This window comes from Spermophilus citellus (assembly GCF_964194105.1).
Source record: "Spermophilus citellus genome assembly, chromosome: 5".
Taxonomy (NCBI): Eukaryota; Metazoa; Chordata; class Mammalia; order Rodentia; family Sciuridae; genus Spermophilus; species Spermophilus citellus.
Genome location: NC_138186.1, coordinates 97,342,863 through 97,359,921, shown reverse-complemented (window position 1 = coordinate 97,359,921; position 17,059 = coordinate 97,342,863).

Here is a 17,059-nt window from a genome sequence, read left to right as displayed (position 1 = left end):
CAGCAGTGAGTTGCCTTCCTTAAGCTTAGACCCACATCTTTAGGCTCTGAAACCTAGGTTTTTTGTTTGTTTGTTTGTTTTTTGTTGTTGTTGTTTTTTAATCACACCACTTTGCAAAGGAGCAAGAGGCATGAAGAGGTGCATGTTTTTAGTCAGATACTAGCATTTTCTTTGCCTTCATTTTCCAGAGAGAAGCCATTCAAAAAGTTTATCAAATCCATTCTTGGTGTCAAAATAAATTAAATTGGTGTTCTTTATTACTTGCCTAGTATGAATCATCACTCACTTTGGTATCGGAAAGAGTGGCTGAGAGGAAGTTTGATTTATTTTAGACCCAAAGCTGGGCACTGCAAATACTTCCCAATCCTACCTTCAGTAGTTATTTTTCCAACTTTTAGCCATTTCTTGCAGGGATTTTTCATTTGGATTCACTTAATTAAAGAAAAAAACCCTTGAGTTTTATTGTTCAAGTTGTACATAACAGAAGGCATCCAGGAAATAATACTCAACTACTTAATGAAATGTAACTTGTTAAAATTGTAAAATACAATAGGTTATTACTTTCCTATGAGCATATATGAATACATGACCAATGTAATTCCACATCATGTACGATCAGAAGAATGGGGAGTTATATTCCATGTATGTATTTCAAAATACATTCTACTATCATATATAACTAATTAAAATAAAAAATAATTTAGTAACTGAGAACCTACCTTATAATTTGGCACTGATAAAAATGGTTAGTATTTATCTCATTTATTATGAGATGCATCATCTATTTAATCCTCTCAACCACCTGTGAAATTTTATTACTCCCATTTGATAGACAGTTACCTGCCCAAGTTCACACAACTAGCTCAGATTTGCTCTTAGCTATAAGATTACTGAGTTCAGAACCACGAGGCAATTTCCATTTAGTGAACTGCACTATGCATTTATCCAGTTTAAGGCAAACAACATTTATTGAGTATCTGAATGGTAAGTCATCAAATTACTTAAGATATAATCAGAGTATGAACACTTTAAGCAGAAAAACCTCAATGTAATACAATCAATGCTAAAACAGAAAGGGCTACAAGAAACCAAAAGTGGCACACATAACTGACTTAGGTAAAAGAGGTGATTTTTGAATGGAATAATAAAGAACTAGCTTGGAAAAGAGGAGAGGGGGAAATGAGCATAGTGGAAGGGATTGGGAGAGAAATAATGGTTGGGTGAGGACAAGAGGCAAGAGTTGTAAGAGAGTTTGACATGTCTAATAAATGACACATAGCCCTATGTGCCTAAGACATGGTGCATGAAGGAAAACAAGGATGAGGGCCAGGGACAAGATCCCCAAGGGTCATAAATGCTACAGAGATTCATTGTTCTTGGTGTACCTGCTCTGTAATTTGCAGAGGCCAGAGCAGATTCATAGTTTTAACCAAAAAGGTCAAAGTTTTAAGTAGCCTTTTTCCCTAGTTCTGCTTATTCAAACACATTCTTCCAAATATTTTATATATATATATATATATATATATATATATATATATATATATATATATATATAATATATGGAAGTATCACTTCTGACTTGGCCTCATAGAGTACCCAGAGATTAGGGTGGGGCTCCATATCCTGTGTCCTATTAGCTGGCATGCATTTTCTCTCTTGATGACATTACTGTCACTGCAAGAAAGGGCATTATTTACTTGGAACAGAGGGACATCAATTAGCTCCCCCAAACAGAGCAGTCATCAGTCACAAAGTGTTCTTGGTCATTATTCACCTGGGCTGGGGCAAACCCTCTGATCTCAGGATGACAGGGACCTTATTGAACGCCAGCCCTTGGGGCCTCCAACCCTCTGCCCTCCTGCCCCTTAGTAAATAAGATTATTGTTGCTGCTGCTACTGCCTAGGTTGCCTAAAGGGATACAGAAATCCTTCAGGGAACAAATAGATAAGGACTAAGAGGGACAATCTTTTTTAAATGTCCAAAGCAACCCAAACCTACACCTGACCCAAGTGTAATTATTTCATTCATATTGAATAACACAGACTGCTTTTCAATTAAGAGTTTGAGTTTTAAAAGGGACAGAAATAAAACTGAAGACATCTTTGAATTATGCTATAAGGAGAGGAATAAAGATTTACAATATTCTGTTTTTAACTCTTTTCCAAATTAATTGCATATTATATGGGTTTTTTAAGATTTCACCATTCATATATTAACAAATTTATTTGTGCAAACTTTGTATCTTTTTAAGAGAGAGGGAACTCTGCCTCATATATATGACAGATTTTATTACTTTACATATAAACCTACCAATTTGTCTTACTGGTCATGATATACATAAATGTTAGTGCCTACCTACTTATAGAGGATTTGAGGTGGAAAGCCTTAGAAATCATCCTTCATTTCTTAACAGAGGGACAAGCTCTATGCATCTCATTATTATTTGCCTAAATTAGATAGATCCAAATATCCCCTGGACTCGGTCATACTTACTGTGAAATGTCACTATCTCCCAGGAACAGAATTTTGAGAGAGATGAGTGTGATGGGACATTGGCCATTGCAGCAAATATGGTTCAACAAGATCTTAGTACAAGTTGCCCTCCAAGAAGATAAGACACATACAAATTTACTTCTTCCTGATTCCCATTTCTGACCATCATTATCATATCAGAGTGGAAGGAAAAAGGCAGCGTTGGTATGTGAAGGGAGAACTGTTGGATATTCTCTTCAGCAACAATTCTGATTAGTCCCAAAGCATAAGAGCTCTTTGTTCTAATCACATTATGTCCAAGCAGAGGGAAATAGCAAAAGAAATATCGATTCTTAAAAACTGATTATGAAAGTAAATTCTTTAACAAGGTGGCCTCAGGAGATGCCTGAAGTAGAACAGGAAGCTTCTTGAGGCTTTGTGTGCATATTAGTGGACCTGCAGTTGGTGTTTCCGAGATAGAAACAAACAATGCAGGCATGGGGTTGTCCACCAGTGGAATTGCTTCCGTGGCTTTCCATTTCTCATTATTCCTCCCCTGCCTTGTTATATAGGTTCCTAACCAATCTAGACCTGGCCTTTTTAAGGTTGAAGGGCAGTCAAAAGAGCTCCCAGATCTGTTACTAAAGATGATTAGGCATGTAAGAGGGCAGTAGTCAGGAACCAAAATACTACTTCTCATCTTTGATGCAAAGACGGGAATTAATACCACAGGCCAGGGAAGGGTTGTAAACCAAGGGACTGGGCAGCGTATCTCAGTGCCATTGTTCTCTGACTGTCATCTCTGACAGTAAATAGTACAAACCAATCTAAAAAGCAAGCTCTTTCTTTTGTGTCCAGGACTAACATATTCAGAATATACCTAATGGATGTCGGGCAGTGGGCCAAGAGAAACTCAAACAGTAGGCAAAAGCAGATTTACTAGGCTTTAAACACTTTTTAAAAACATCTGGCCAATTTTTCATGGTACTATATGTTTGTTCTGGAACTCTAAAGCTGCCTGCACAAATGACAGCGAAGACAGAGCAATCCCCTGGAAAATGGAGCTAAAAACATTAGTTTTTGTCTAGGGATAAGAGAGCAAAGAGGAGGCATAAACAGAAAAAAGTATGAAATATATAAATGAGTTTATCTTGATTCTTTGGGTCTAAATGAACATTCCATAGGCAAATGATTAAAGTATTTTCAAAGATACCCTATTTAGAAATTTAAAAACAAACAGAACATCCTTACCCAAATATGCATAAATACAATGATGAATAGATTTAACATTCCAGCCAGCAGACACTCCTAAACCTGGCTTTATGAACTGTCCACTTGGTTTTCTCTTGTTCATGGAAAGTGAAGGTCCAAGAATTGTAGGAACTTAATCAGGAGTGGCCCACTGGGAACTTTGTGTCTCAGTGCTTCAAAGCTGAGTGCTTCTCAGCTTTGGTTGTGGAATAAGCCAGGTGGTTTACAATGTTCCCCTGGAAAAATGAGTCCCTTTATCTACCAGATATTCAATGAAAAGCACCTTGGCAATTTTCTTTATACAGGTGTTTTAAGACAACTTGATATATTAAAATTAAAATTCATAAAAAAGATAAATGGGTGGGATTATTTACTTGAACAAATACTTTGCACCTGCAAAACAGCTCACAGCACAGTGTGCTTTGAGGAGTTGACAACTCCCCTGGTTGATTTAAAATGTAACTAAATGTTCATACACTCAACTTACAGGAACTTTTCAGAAACAGCTTTATGGTTCAAAGTGAGGTGTTCCTACAGTGTAAAAATTTTCCACCCATTCTACTCTCTAAGAGTTTCTTGCATATTTTTATATTCTGTAACCCTGAATTCTTTGCCACGGATACATAAGACAAACTGAAAATGCTCAGCTCTTTAGGGCATAGACTACTTCTACGAATTTGAAATTGTGTTCGGGATGCAGGCAAACCTCAGCTATTCACAGTAATAGTGGATGGAAATGAAGTGAGTAATGAAATCCATAAATAATCCCTAGATCCCAAATCCTTGATAGCCAAGTATGAAACATTCTGTCCTCATCAAAGATTTTGCTACGGATGCTAACAAGTGGGAGAGGAGGCTGATTAAAGTCTGATGATTTCTCTCCCTGACCTCTGCCTGCTGACAGAAATAACAGGCAGGAAAATGGTCAGAAACCAGGCAGCAGAGGCCTGGGAGCAGAGACGGTTTGCAGTCTGCATAATTAGCTCCTAAATACCAAAGGGAAGACTGTAAACAAGGCAGAAGAAAGCCAGAGGGGACTTTACTTCCATTCAGCAATGATTTTTGTTCATGTCTGTTAGATGCCAAGAAGACTAAATAGCTCAGCCTAGTTGGTACCTTGGATCCTCCCCCAGGGCTCTCCAGAATAACCATCATCATCAGTTACTTCTTCAGTTAGTGGCTCCCTACTGCTATAGAGACTCAGTGAAGTTACAGTGATTTGATAGGAAGGATGCCCGGCCTGGGTTCTAGGCTTGACTTAGTAGCTGGGTTTCATTTGGGCTGTACTTCTTCCCTGCCCCATGTATGAGGCCCCAGTAATCCTTCTGGCTGCTTTACAGGGCCAACCAGCTGGTATTGTTAGAGAAAGGGATCACTTCTTTGGCTATGCCTTTAGTCTGTAAAGTACCATATTCACTTAAGGTTTTACTTGGGAGAGTTTAAGAAGTGACCCAATCAGTGCAAGTAAGGTTGGATGGACTGTGTCTTCCCAGGAACTTCCAATAGAAATCCTTTTATTCTGTTCCACCCTAGGAGTTTGCATTCCTGCCTAGCTCCCTCTGAGAGCACTGAGCCTGAAGAGTTTGAAAGGAAAAGTGGTATATATCTGAGTTGCTGGGAGAATTCTTTTAGAAATATGATCTGTCTTCCATGATCAAATTGAGCATCATCCAGCTCTTCCCAGAGCCTCCTGGTGACTCAGTAGCAGTCAATCTATGTATACAGAATTCATACATAATGTCAAACTTTTTGCAATTGATATTTTTCCCCAAACATCATATATATGCAAAGAATTGAAGACACTGGGGGAAAAAAAAAGAACAGTTGACTCCCAATGAATTTATAGGCATACTTGAAATTTCTCCATGTAGCTGATACCTCCATATCAGTCTCAATTTGCTATTTAAACTTTGGAATGAACACAAGATTGAAAAACTTGTGCATTTGACTATTCAGATAGAATGAGATTATACAATGATTCCTAACTTTCAGATATTGTGTTTTGATATTTTGGTATAATTACTTATTGCTCCATCATCTTCAACTTCTCAGTCAGGCCAAACCATGGTGCAAAGACCAAACTGTTTTATTGAATTCCTTGGATATAGTTGACATAAATCAACTAGAATTTGTTTATTTGCTGATTTATGGCATATTCATTCAACAAATATTTATAGTGCAAATCTATCACCCATCTGAGAAAACCACTCAAAGATCAATGGGAGTTACATGGTTAGGTGATAATTTATAGTATAAAAGTTACCTTCTGAAGTCATAGGTAGATAATTTCCTGATTTTGGAATATTCATTGTGATTTTTTCTAAATATTACTTATTGCTCCAAGAATGACTATTTTTACCAAATCCCACGAGATATGAAATCACTTGTAAAAATGTCAGGATAGAAAAGCATAGGTGACATGGGGCTTTCTGCTATAAGACAGTATTGATCTGTGCTTTTTATACCTTCTGGGACTAGTTTGCAAGGCACAGAAAAGTTGTTCGCACAAAGAAGGGAATGGGTAGTTGCTAGAAGAGAAACTATTAATTCAGATTAGCAAAGTACTTTATTAAACTGAACATATCTCCTTGTGCATTGAACATATCAGTCATTTATACTTTAAGTATAATTTTTATAGTAGCTTCAATATGTATGCTTTTAACAAGCATGTCCATTTTACTTACTGTGTGCTGGACACTGCTCAAAATGCTTCCTAAATCAGCCTCAACTGATCTCATAATATTCATCAGTGTTCACCTGCTATACTCAGATGACCAACTTTTAAAAAAATGTCATGATGTGCATAGAAAATATTATTTGTGTATCACACTGAATATTGAAACTGTTCACAAGTGGAAAGCATTGGCCTCAGACCCTACCTGTCATTCTAAGGACTGAGAGAAATAATCCCAGAGAAAATATTTCTACAGCCTATTTTGGCACATTAGTTAAGAATGTCTGACTTAGGAAACTGAAAATTCAATAGACAATTACAAGGATAGGATATTATTGGATATGGATATTTATAGACATGGTAATGTAGAACAAGGAATTCTGAAACATAAATTATATTTTGGGGGGAGTCAAAAGGATTTGAACAATGAAAGGATTTGAACAAAGGATTTAAAAAGAAGTCCTTGGGTTATTTTAATCTGTTTGAATATGGAATAAGAAAATTTTTCTCCATCAGTTGTTAGGGTGTCATTAGGCAGATTTAAAAGCCATATGGTTCTGGAACTTCAGGCAGAGATTCTATAATTTATGATCATACATGTACTTTGTATGTTTAAATAATGTATACTACCTATGTGGATCCTGATCTATTGCCAACCTCCACTTTAGATCACACATGGGGTCTTCTGGTATTTTCCTGTGCACATCTTGATCTCATGTGAAAAGGTCTATGGCTACTTTCACCAGCTTAGTCTAATGTCTTTTATGCTTCCAGTTACATCAAGGAAATAGCTGCATTTTTCTGAATTTGGAATTTCAGCTTCTAAATGAAAATTGTGGTGAGTAATTTTTCCAAATAAAAATGGTTAAAGATGATTTTGATGTGCTGGAATGTAAAAAGTTCTATATTTTAAAATGTTAGTAATGATGTTCTTCATTCACATATGGCATTTTATTCTACTTGAAAAGTGTTTCCCAATATTTTATTAGTTTCACTCAATTGAGTGCTTTTGCCCTTTGATCTCTATAGTTCTTATTGTAGGCACGTTCTGTTCTTCTATTTCCCAGTAAAAACTGATGCTGTGTTGGAACCTTTCATTTCTGTTTTAATTGATACAATTCTTTGACCCAGGAAGCCAAAAGTCATTTACAAACAGATTGGTTTTTAAAAACCCATCAGGCAATACCCATTACTGCCATTTACAAATGTACATACTAGAATCACCTGAGAATTCCTTAGCTTTAAGGCCATGTACAAATACATAGGAGATCTGGAAATTAAAACATTGTAGTCACTGTAATATCAACCACAATCCATGCAGTGTTAATGGGTTGGAAAAGTAAGTGCAGACTACTGGGAGAGATATATTTCAATGGAATTCTTCCAAATTATACAAAAGCATTGACAATTCCCTCAGTTTTACTGTGTGCTATCTGAATTTGCAGAAAAAATTGAAATTACGTACAAAGTTTAGGATACAGAGGCTCTTCGACCTCTGGCAGGTTAGGCTGAAAAAAGCAGGGGCATCCTTTTATCATAAGCCCAGAGAAATTCAGAGATAGTTAAATTTATAGGGTTTTAATTGATTCAGTACATGAGCTCTGGAATTGGAGCTGTAGCTGAGTTGTAGAGGGCTTGCTGGGCATGCCTGAGGCCATCCCTCAGTTTGATTCCCAGCATATGGAAGGAAGGGGTACGGTTTCTTATGTACAAGTGCCCGGGTTCAAAATCCAGTTCTATCACTTTGTGACTCTGAGAAAGTTACTTCTCCCTACTTCTAGTTTTCCATGTTTGTACCTCTCTTATAGTGTAGTTTTGAAAGCCATTAAGAAAATGTACATGAAGGGCATTTATTATCTTGATTATCTGTTCCCCAAATAAACATCACCCTGTGTTGCAAAGCCTTACATCTTAACCATACCCACCTTTGTCATGGGCATTCCTTGGCTCTGAGCAATCAATCCTGACCCTTGTTGTCCTCACACATGGTCTGACCTTGAACAAATGAAATGGCAGAAGGGGTACCTAGATCAATGGAATTCTCCTCTCCTTATGATAAACTTTCACCAGGAGCACTTCTGTTGTGGTTTGGTGCAAAAATAAACTCCAAGCATGCTTCTGAATTTACACTAGAATATTAAGCATCTTGTGTTGGTACTGATATTCTGGCCACATACACAAAAGGTTTTCCATTTGTCAATTATTTTCTCATTCTTCATTTAAAGAGAAGGTCAATGCCTCCACCTGGGAATCTACTTAGGACTACACATAAAAATGCTGCTAAAAAGGCAACCCATCCCTTCACCTCCACCCATCAAAATGCTTAAAGTCCCCAGTTCATAACATTAAAAGACATCTTTTTATATTTGATACCATGCATTTTCTTCCACTATACAAATGTAGAAATGTAAAAGCACTATGTCTTTATTGAAAGAATTCATCATCATTTTCTTTCTCCACCCTTCCCCCAGCTCAATACTGAGGCACCAAATTCTACTTCCAGTGACCTTATCATTAAGAGAGAGGAAGGTATTTTTTTGTGTCCAAATACATTCTTCCTTTTGCTTTGTAAATTGTGATTATATCTAGTTAAAACTGCACTATTAATGCTATTCAGTAAAATAGGCACAGTATGGGTTGACCTGGTTGCCTAATAACCCAATGGATAACAAGACGTCTATAGGAAGACTTCCTCCAAAACCACTTCACAAACAAGCTTTGGGAATGAAATTACCTGTAGACCAGCTTCCCAGATGTCTCTTTCCTAGGATAGTTGTTAAGTTTCGCTGAGATCAGCAATTTGACTCTTCTTTAAGATGAGAAGTCCCAGAGAATGGACAAAGAACATGCCACCAGGCTGTCTCTTAACAAGCTGTGATACAGAGTTGTATATTGCTTTGGCCTGACCTGTACCCATGGTATCCCTGAACAGGTTGATTATTTGGCATCCCTTGGAATGAATTTTCATTAAACATTTCTTCAACATATATTTAGGATAAATATTTGAATACTGAAAAGTTGAATATTGAATCTAAAGGAGGCTCAAAAAAGGAAGATCATAGATAGTACTGCCCCAATATTTGTATTTTCAGTAATAAAATTAAAAGCCCTGAAACTAATTAGTTCTACTTTCTTGAGAAGTTTATCTATGCACCACCACTGAGACAATTTCATATAGTACAAAAAAATGTGTGGACAATGGGCATAACCCATCGGATATATTCTTGAGAAAGTTAGCTCATGTTAATGCTGGCTGTCTCTACTGATCTGGTTAGGATCCTCCCCTCACCCTTTGGATGACTGCAGAGCCCCCTGCTAGAGACAGCAGGAGCATCTTCTATTTCCCTGAGGGTAATGAAGAGGGGAAATCAAACAGACAATAATTAGCTATTGATTTTTTTCTTAAGATTTTACCAAAATGCAATTTAAGAAACAAGTCTTTTAAACCTAAATTAGTCCTCAAAAAAGTCTATGAAAAGCTGAAGGCTCCATTAAAGTACCTGGAGCCAAGTAATTGTCAATGGCTCCATTCCAGGTGCTGTTGGGTAGGGTGTTTTCAACTCTAATGAAGATCTTCCTTCATTAAAACTAAAGAAATAAGAGACTTGTACTGTGATTTTTTTTCAAGTGCTACCTTGCATTAAAACTATCTGAGTTTTATTCAAAACAAAGATTTCTTGACCCCATGGTAGGGTCAAGCTGAGATGAGAATTGCAATTCTGATAAGTTCTCTGGCATTATTGATCAAGATAATGCATTTAATCTGCTTCCTTAGGCAGCATCTATTACAATTGACAATGATGATAATTAGTCAACTATTATTTATTTGTCTTCACTTTTAAAATGTGAGTTTCTTGAGGGCAGGAACTGAACCTATCATGTTCCAACTCAGTCTCCAATTCTTTATAGTGTTTCAAATATTTGTTGAATGGACAAATACTGATTGCTTTCATCTCTCAAAATTATCTTAATGGGAACAGTAGTTATATTAACAAAGGTTAGTGATCATTAAACACTTAAAACATACTAGAAACTATGCCATGTATTCACATGCATAATCTCACTTATCATCACCACGATCTTCTGAAAATTTCATATTATCAGTCTATATTTTACCATTGAAGAAACTGAGATTTGGTGAGCTTAAGTAACTTGAGATACCTTCCTTTACCAGTGAGTTGCAGATCCAAGATTTTAGCTGAGGAAGTCTGATTCCAGAGTCTTATGTACTGTATTATTGTGTGATCCTTATACATCTTTGTAAAAATTACCACCTGCTATTCATAATCTGCCTCTGGATATTTCTCTGCTCTTTCCTTTGCTCTTTATTTTGGAGCTCAGCTGTACCATCTAGTTTTACCATATGCCTTCTAATCATAGTGTCTCTTCCCTCTTTATGGGTCTAGAAAATATTCATCCAAGACTCAATTCAAGTATTTCCTACTCTACAAAGCTTTTTCTAATTGCTCTCTGCTCAACTCTGGTAGATAGGCTTAATCACTTCATCATTTATGCCCTCATTATTTTATTCAACATTTTATTGCCTTTTTTTCACTACTATTGTTCTCTAGAATAAGAGTTCTACAAGGTCAGGAACTGGGTAAGTCTTAATTGATTTTGGTATCTTTGAAACTTAATATGGATTGCCAAACTGGGCATTCATAAATATTATATAAAATTCCCTTATTCCCATAATATTACTCTATAAAATAACAACGTGTGCCTTTCTGATATGTAACCTCATATTACACTAAAACATATCCTCTTTATTATTTAATTTTAATCTATGCTCTTTTCATTTTTAGAAGTTCTATTTAGTTCTTCCCAAATCTACCCAGTGTCAAATTTATTATGTTCAAGATTTGGATAGCTAATTTTCATTTGTTTTTATGTCTTGACTCTCCTTCATGGTGATTCATTTCCTCATGTGGTTTGCAATTTTTTAATTTGTGAACTCATCTTCTGCAGGGCCTATTTTTCCCTAGAGATCTGAATTGCTCTAGATGTAAGAGAAAAGAAGAAAAAGAAAAACCACTTTTGAGTAATTCAAATGTGTTTCCACTAGAGATTTCAAGTCATTCAATAGTGCAAAACTAGCTCCTAATGCTAATTTCATGGATTAAGTTTTCTGTACAATCTAGTGCAATAAATTCAGACTCTACATCTACTTTTGGCACAACCCACACGTAGCTTTAAATTTCTCATAAGCAACTACTTCCTGTTCCCCAAGGCCTTGGACAAATAGTAAGCTTTATTTCTGTTTTTCCGAGCTGATTGGGAATGTTTGTATGGATCTCTTTTTACAAACATGGCAGAATTTTACACTTCCAAGCTTTATGCACAGTTATTTTTTTATCTTCTTAACCCCACACAGATCCAAAGCCATATCTCCAGCCCCCAACTCCTGAATCTTTAATATATCTAATCTGAAACCTACTTGGGCAAGTGGTATCAGCTTTGATTTACTGATTGGGTTTTGGTTTATATCTTAAGTTTGTCCTTAGGATTTCCTTTTCAGTTTTTGAATAAAGCTATTATGCTTGTCATCTTTCCATCACTGGGACAAATACTTGAGATACACGACTTAAAAGGAAGAAAGACTTACTTTGGCTGACAGTTTCAGAGGTCTCAGTCCAAGATTGCTTGGCCCTATTGTCTCAAGTCTGAGGCAGCAGAGTGTGTCTTGGCAGAAATGTGTGGTGGAGGAAGCCTATCTACCTCTCGCAGTGACAGGGAAGCAAAAAGAAAGAGGAAGGAACCAGGTATGCCAAAATCCCCTCCAAGGCCACATCCTCAATGACACAACTTTCTCTAACTAAGCCCAATCTCTTACAGGTTCCACCATCTTCCAGTAGCACTATAGGATGAGACCAAGGTTTTACTACACTTCCAAACCTTGGCAGCTATAGGCTAAAAAATATGTGAAAACGTTTTTCCATGATCTGTGCATGGAATGGTGTGAAGGCAGATTCTTATCTTCTCAGTCTGCCATGTTGTTGGAAGTCTCAGTAAGATTTCTCTAATATTTTCATATGCCTTAATATGCCTTCTTATGTGGTCCACTTAATAACTTTTTTTTTTTTAGTATCAGGAATTGAACCCAGGGGTGCTTCACCACCGAGCCATATCCCCAGCCCTTTTTATATTTGATTTTGAGACAGGGTCTCACTAGTTTGCTTAGAGACTCACTAAATTGCTGAGGCTGGCTTTGAACTTGTGACCCTCCTGCCTCAGCCTCCCAAGTCACTGGGATTATATGTGTGTGCCACTGCACCCAGCTCTTCACTTAATAACTTACAAGAAAGCTCTCTCAGGAAGTGAAACTTTTGACTCTAGGTTACTCTGCAGACGCAAACAGTTTAGGTAATGTACCTAAGGGTTCATTGATAATAAGTTGCATAGCCAGTTTTAAAAACTCAGATCTAGTTTTAGCCCAACATGGTGCAAACAGGGCAAAGGAATCCCTTTGGAAAATAGTCCTCAAAATAAGACCACCAACTTGCTTTTGGGGGGGTTATAGACCTAGGGTTTTTGTCTTGGACCTAACCTTGCTCAATCCTTCTCCATTCTTTCTCCTGAGTATTTTGGATGAATATCTACAGGTCTCAAGTTCATTAAAGCAATCTTTTCTACTCAGCACTCTTCTGCCTCTCAGATATCATGAATTTACTCAAACCTTTTTTGAATAATCATTCCCCCCTTGCCTAAGCACATGGAGATGATCCTCTCCCCCGCTACACCTTTCTGCTTCAACCTCATCCTTCTAAGTGTACTCATCTTTCTTATCCTGTATGCACTGAATGGAGGAAACCAGGAAGACAAGTGTCTGCTATAACAGAATGTCACAGACTGGGCAACTAATAAAGGACAGAAATTTATTCTTTCACAGTTCTGGAGGCTGGGAAGTTCAAGATCAAGGTGCTAGCATCTAGTTTGGGCCTTCTTACTGCAGCCTTACATGACAGAAAGTGAAGAGCAAGAAAAAGATAAACTCTATCTTCACATAACAGGAGAGCAGAAGAGAGCAAACCCTTTCCCTCCTGACCTCAACCTCCCAGGAAGTCCCACCCCCCAACATCACTGCACTGAGAATCAAGTTTCTAATGCATGAATTTGGGAGACATAGTAAGATCATAGTAATGATTAAATTTAAACTGCAAGAGAATAAATCAAAGGCCTGTGGGTCTAAACCCATTATAGAAATTGTGTATCTTTTCTGTCTAAAAATATGGGATTTATGTCTAAGACCCATGTTTTTATACTCTAGGTTTTCCATGGGAGAAACTGTTTCTAAATGCAGTGTGCTCTTCGAGTTGTCTGGATGTCTTGTGATAATAACAAAGTCCACATATGAAAGGGAATCATGTTGTCCACTTAGAATTGCCCCTTCCAACACATCCAATCTATCCAGGGATCTCAGGTACTCTAGAAAGCAAATGTAAGGATCAGAATCTGAGTTGGGGAAGAAAACTGTTTTTCCTCTGATCTCACACAACAATCAACTCAAAAGATTTCTGACACCAGATATGTGGCAGGGGCAGGGGGTTCCCCACACACCAAACAATTCATCAGTTCCATAGTAGACATCAGCTGGTGTCCCCCAATCTAATTCAGCACTGACACAATCTAACTGGACATAGTGTCCTATTGTGCATATTGAGAGTGCAGTCCCCAAAACTGCCCCTAGTCACTTTAGATGCCAGTCACAAGCCCCAAAATGTTTTACCAAACAGCTATAAACCAGGGTTCCCACGTCCCCCTCCTTGGAGCTGACTAATTTGCTTGAATGTCTCAGATAACTCAGGGAAACACGTTTACTGGTTTCTCATTATTCCTGAATATGGATGAAGAGATACATGGAACAAGAGAGGTGGGAAGAGGTGTGGAGCTCCCATGCCCTCTCTGACTGGGCTGCCCTCCAGGAACTTCCATGTATTCAAACATCCAAAATCTCCTAGCCTTTCCTATTTGGCTTTTATGGAGATTTAATTGCATAGCATGATTAAAACAAGGACATTTATATTGAGATGTGATGGGGCAAAAAGAACATGATCTGATGTTAATGGACTAGGTGGGGACACCCAGCAAGTCCTGTCCAAATTCATCTTGGTATTTCTGTGCCACACTCTTTCCTTGCACGTGTGTGACAGGATGCCTTATGGAAGAGAGGTCTTGTCATTTACCATCAGACCAGGTAAGTTAGAGAATTTCTTCATGGTCAGCAATTCTAGGGGCAGGGGTGAGGGAGGGGAAAAAATAGAGTTCCCATGGCCTGCTGTTTTAGTCACATTTTTCACATCTGTGACTAAAAGACCTGACCACCACAATTATAGAGGAGGAAAAGTTTATCTGGGGGCTCATGGTTTCAGAGGTCTCAGTCCATGAATAACAGGCTCCATTCCTTGGGGCTCATGGTAATGGCAAAAGAGTATGGCAGAGGGAAGCAGCTCACATAATGATCAGAGCAGAGAAACTCCACTCGCTAGGTACACATATATATCCTAAAGCTCTACCCTCAATGCCCCACCTACCCCAGCCACACCCTACCTACCTCCAGTTACCACTCAGTTAATCCCATCAGAGATCAATTCACAGATTAGTTTAAGGCTCTCACAACCTCATAATTTCCCCTCTGAATCCTCTCCCATTGTCTCACACATGAACTTTTTGGGGACACCTCACATACAAACAGTAACACCTGCCTTGGGGAGGGAACCATGGATGTAACCCAAAAGCATATCATTATATATATTTAATATAATATTACAGACTCTCAAGTCAGAGAATTCACTTGACTCACCTTCTTTCTCTACTTCAAATCTTTTCCCGCATTGAATTTCCTTGGTTCCTGAAATGTTGGACTTTGTATCTTGGTATTGTTATTTTGTTTTGTTTTATTTTTTTCATTTAGATTTTTTTTCAATTTAGTGAGTTGCCTTCAACTGTTTTCTTTAGTTCTGACTACACTACCTCCAGGCATAGGTTCTGAACATTTTTCATCACCATGAAACCTCAAGTGAGAATATGAAGCATTCTGTTAGCTGGACCCCGAAGGCCTCACCCTCAGCCTTACACACACGAAGGGAGATCTAAACCTGTCTTTGAATACCAAAGAGATGCCTGTAGAATAGAGATGGCAAAGTTAGACATAATCCTATATGGCACATTGTATCTTCACATGAGATTGAGGGAAATTCTGTTCCTCCTCCCTTTGCCCACAAAATACTCCTCCCAAAGATGGGTTTCAAATTTCATTCCAGAGAAAAATGAAAATCAGAAAAATGAAAAATGGAAATCAGAAGCATAGGCACACTGGAGCATTATTAGCTTGCTAATTAGGCAGCCTCTGTCATTGCTTTACCTTAGGTCAGTGTCTGTGAGGGAAATCTGTGTAGAAGCACTTGTTTTTCTGGGATTCCTTATTAGTAGCAAAAGATGTTTGCATCAAAATAAAATATTTAAAATTATCTCCTTGAACAGAAGTGGTGAGAGTGGTGAGTAAAATCTGTCTTGCTCCAGATTTTAGAGGGAATGCCTTCAATTTTTCTCCATTTAGAATGATGCTAGCCTGAGGCTTAGCATAGATTGCTTTTACAATGTTGAGATATGTTCCTGTTATCCCTAGTTTTTCGAGAGTTTTGAACATAAAGGGATGCTGTACTTTGTCGAATGCTTTTTCCGCATCTATCGAGATGATCATATGGTTCTTATTTTTAAGTCTATTGATGTGGTGAATAACATTTATTGATTTCCATATATTGAACCAGCCTTGCATACCAGGGATGAATCCTACTTGATCATGGTGCACAATATTTTTGATATGTTTTTGTATTCGATTCGCCAGAATTTTATTGAGGACTTTTGCATCTAGGTTCATTAGAGATATTGGTCTGTAGTTTTCTTTCTTTGAAGTGTCTTTGTCTGGTTTAGGAATCAGGGTGATGTTGGCCTCATAGAATGAATTTGGAAGTTCTCCCTCTTTTTCTATTTCCTGAAATAGCTTGAAAAGTATTGGTGTTAGTTCCTCTTTAAAGGTTTTGTAAAACTCTGCTGTATACCCATCCGGTCCTGGGCTTTTCTTAGATGGTAATCTTTTGATGGTTTCTTCTATTTCCTCAATTGATATTGGTCTGTTTAGGTGGTCTATATCCTCCTGACTCAATCTGGGCAGATTATATGACTTAAGAAATTTATATATGCCTTCACTATCTTCTATTTTATTGGAGTATAAGGATTCAAAATAATTTCTGATTATCTTCTGTATTTCTGAAGTGTCTGTTGTGATTTGAGTTCTCTCTCTTCTTCTCTTCGTTAGCATGGCTAAGGGTCTGTCGAATTTATTTATTTTTTCAAAGAACCAACTTTTAGTTTTGTCAATTTTTTCAATTGTTTCTTTTGTTTCGATTTCATTAATTTCAGCTCTGATTTTAATTATTTCTTGCCTTCTACTTCTTTTGCTGTTGTTTTGCTCTTCTTTTTCTAAGATTTTGAGATGAAGTATGAGATCATTTATTTGTTGGTTTTTTTCTATTTTTAAGGAATGAACTCCAAGCAATGAATTTTCCTCTTAGAACTGCTTTCAATGTATCCCATAGATTCCGATATGTTGTGTCTGTGTTTTCATTTAACTCTAAGAAGTTTTTAATTTCCTCCTTGATGTC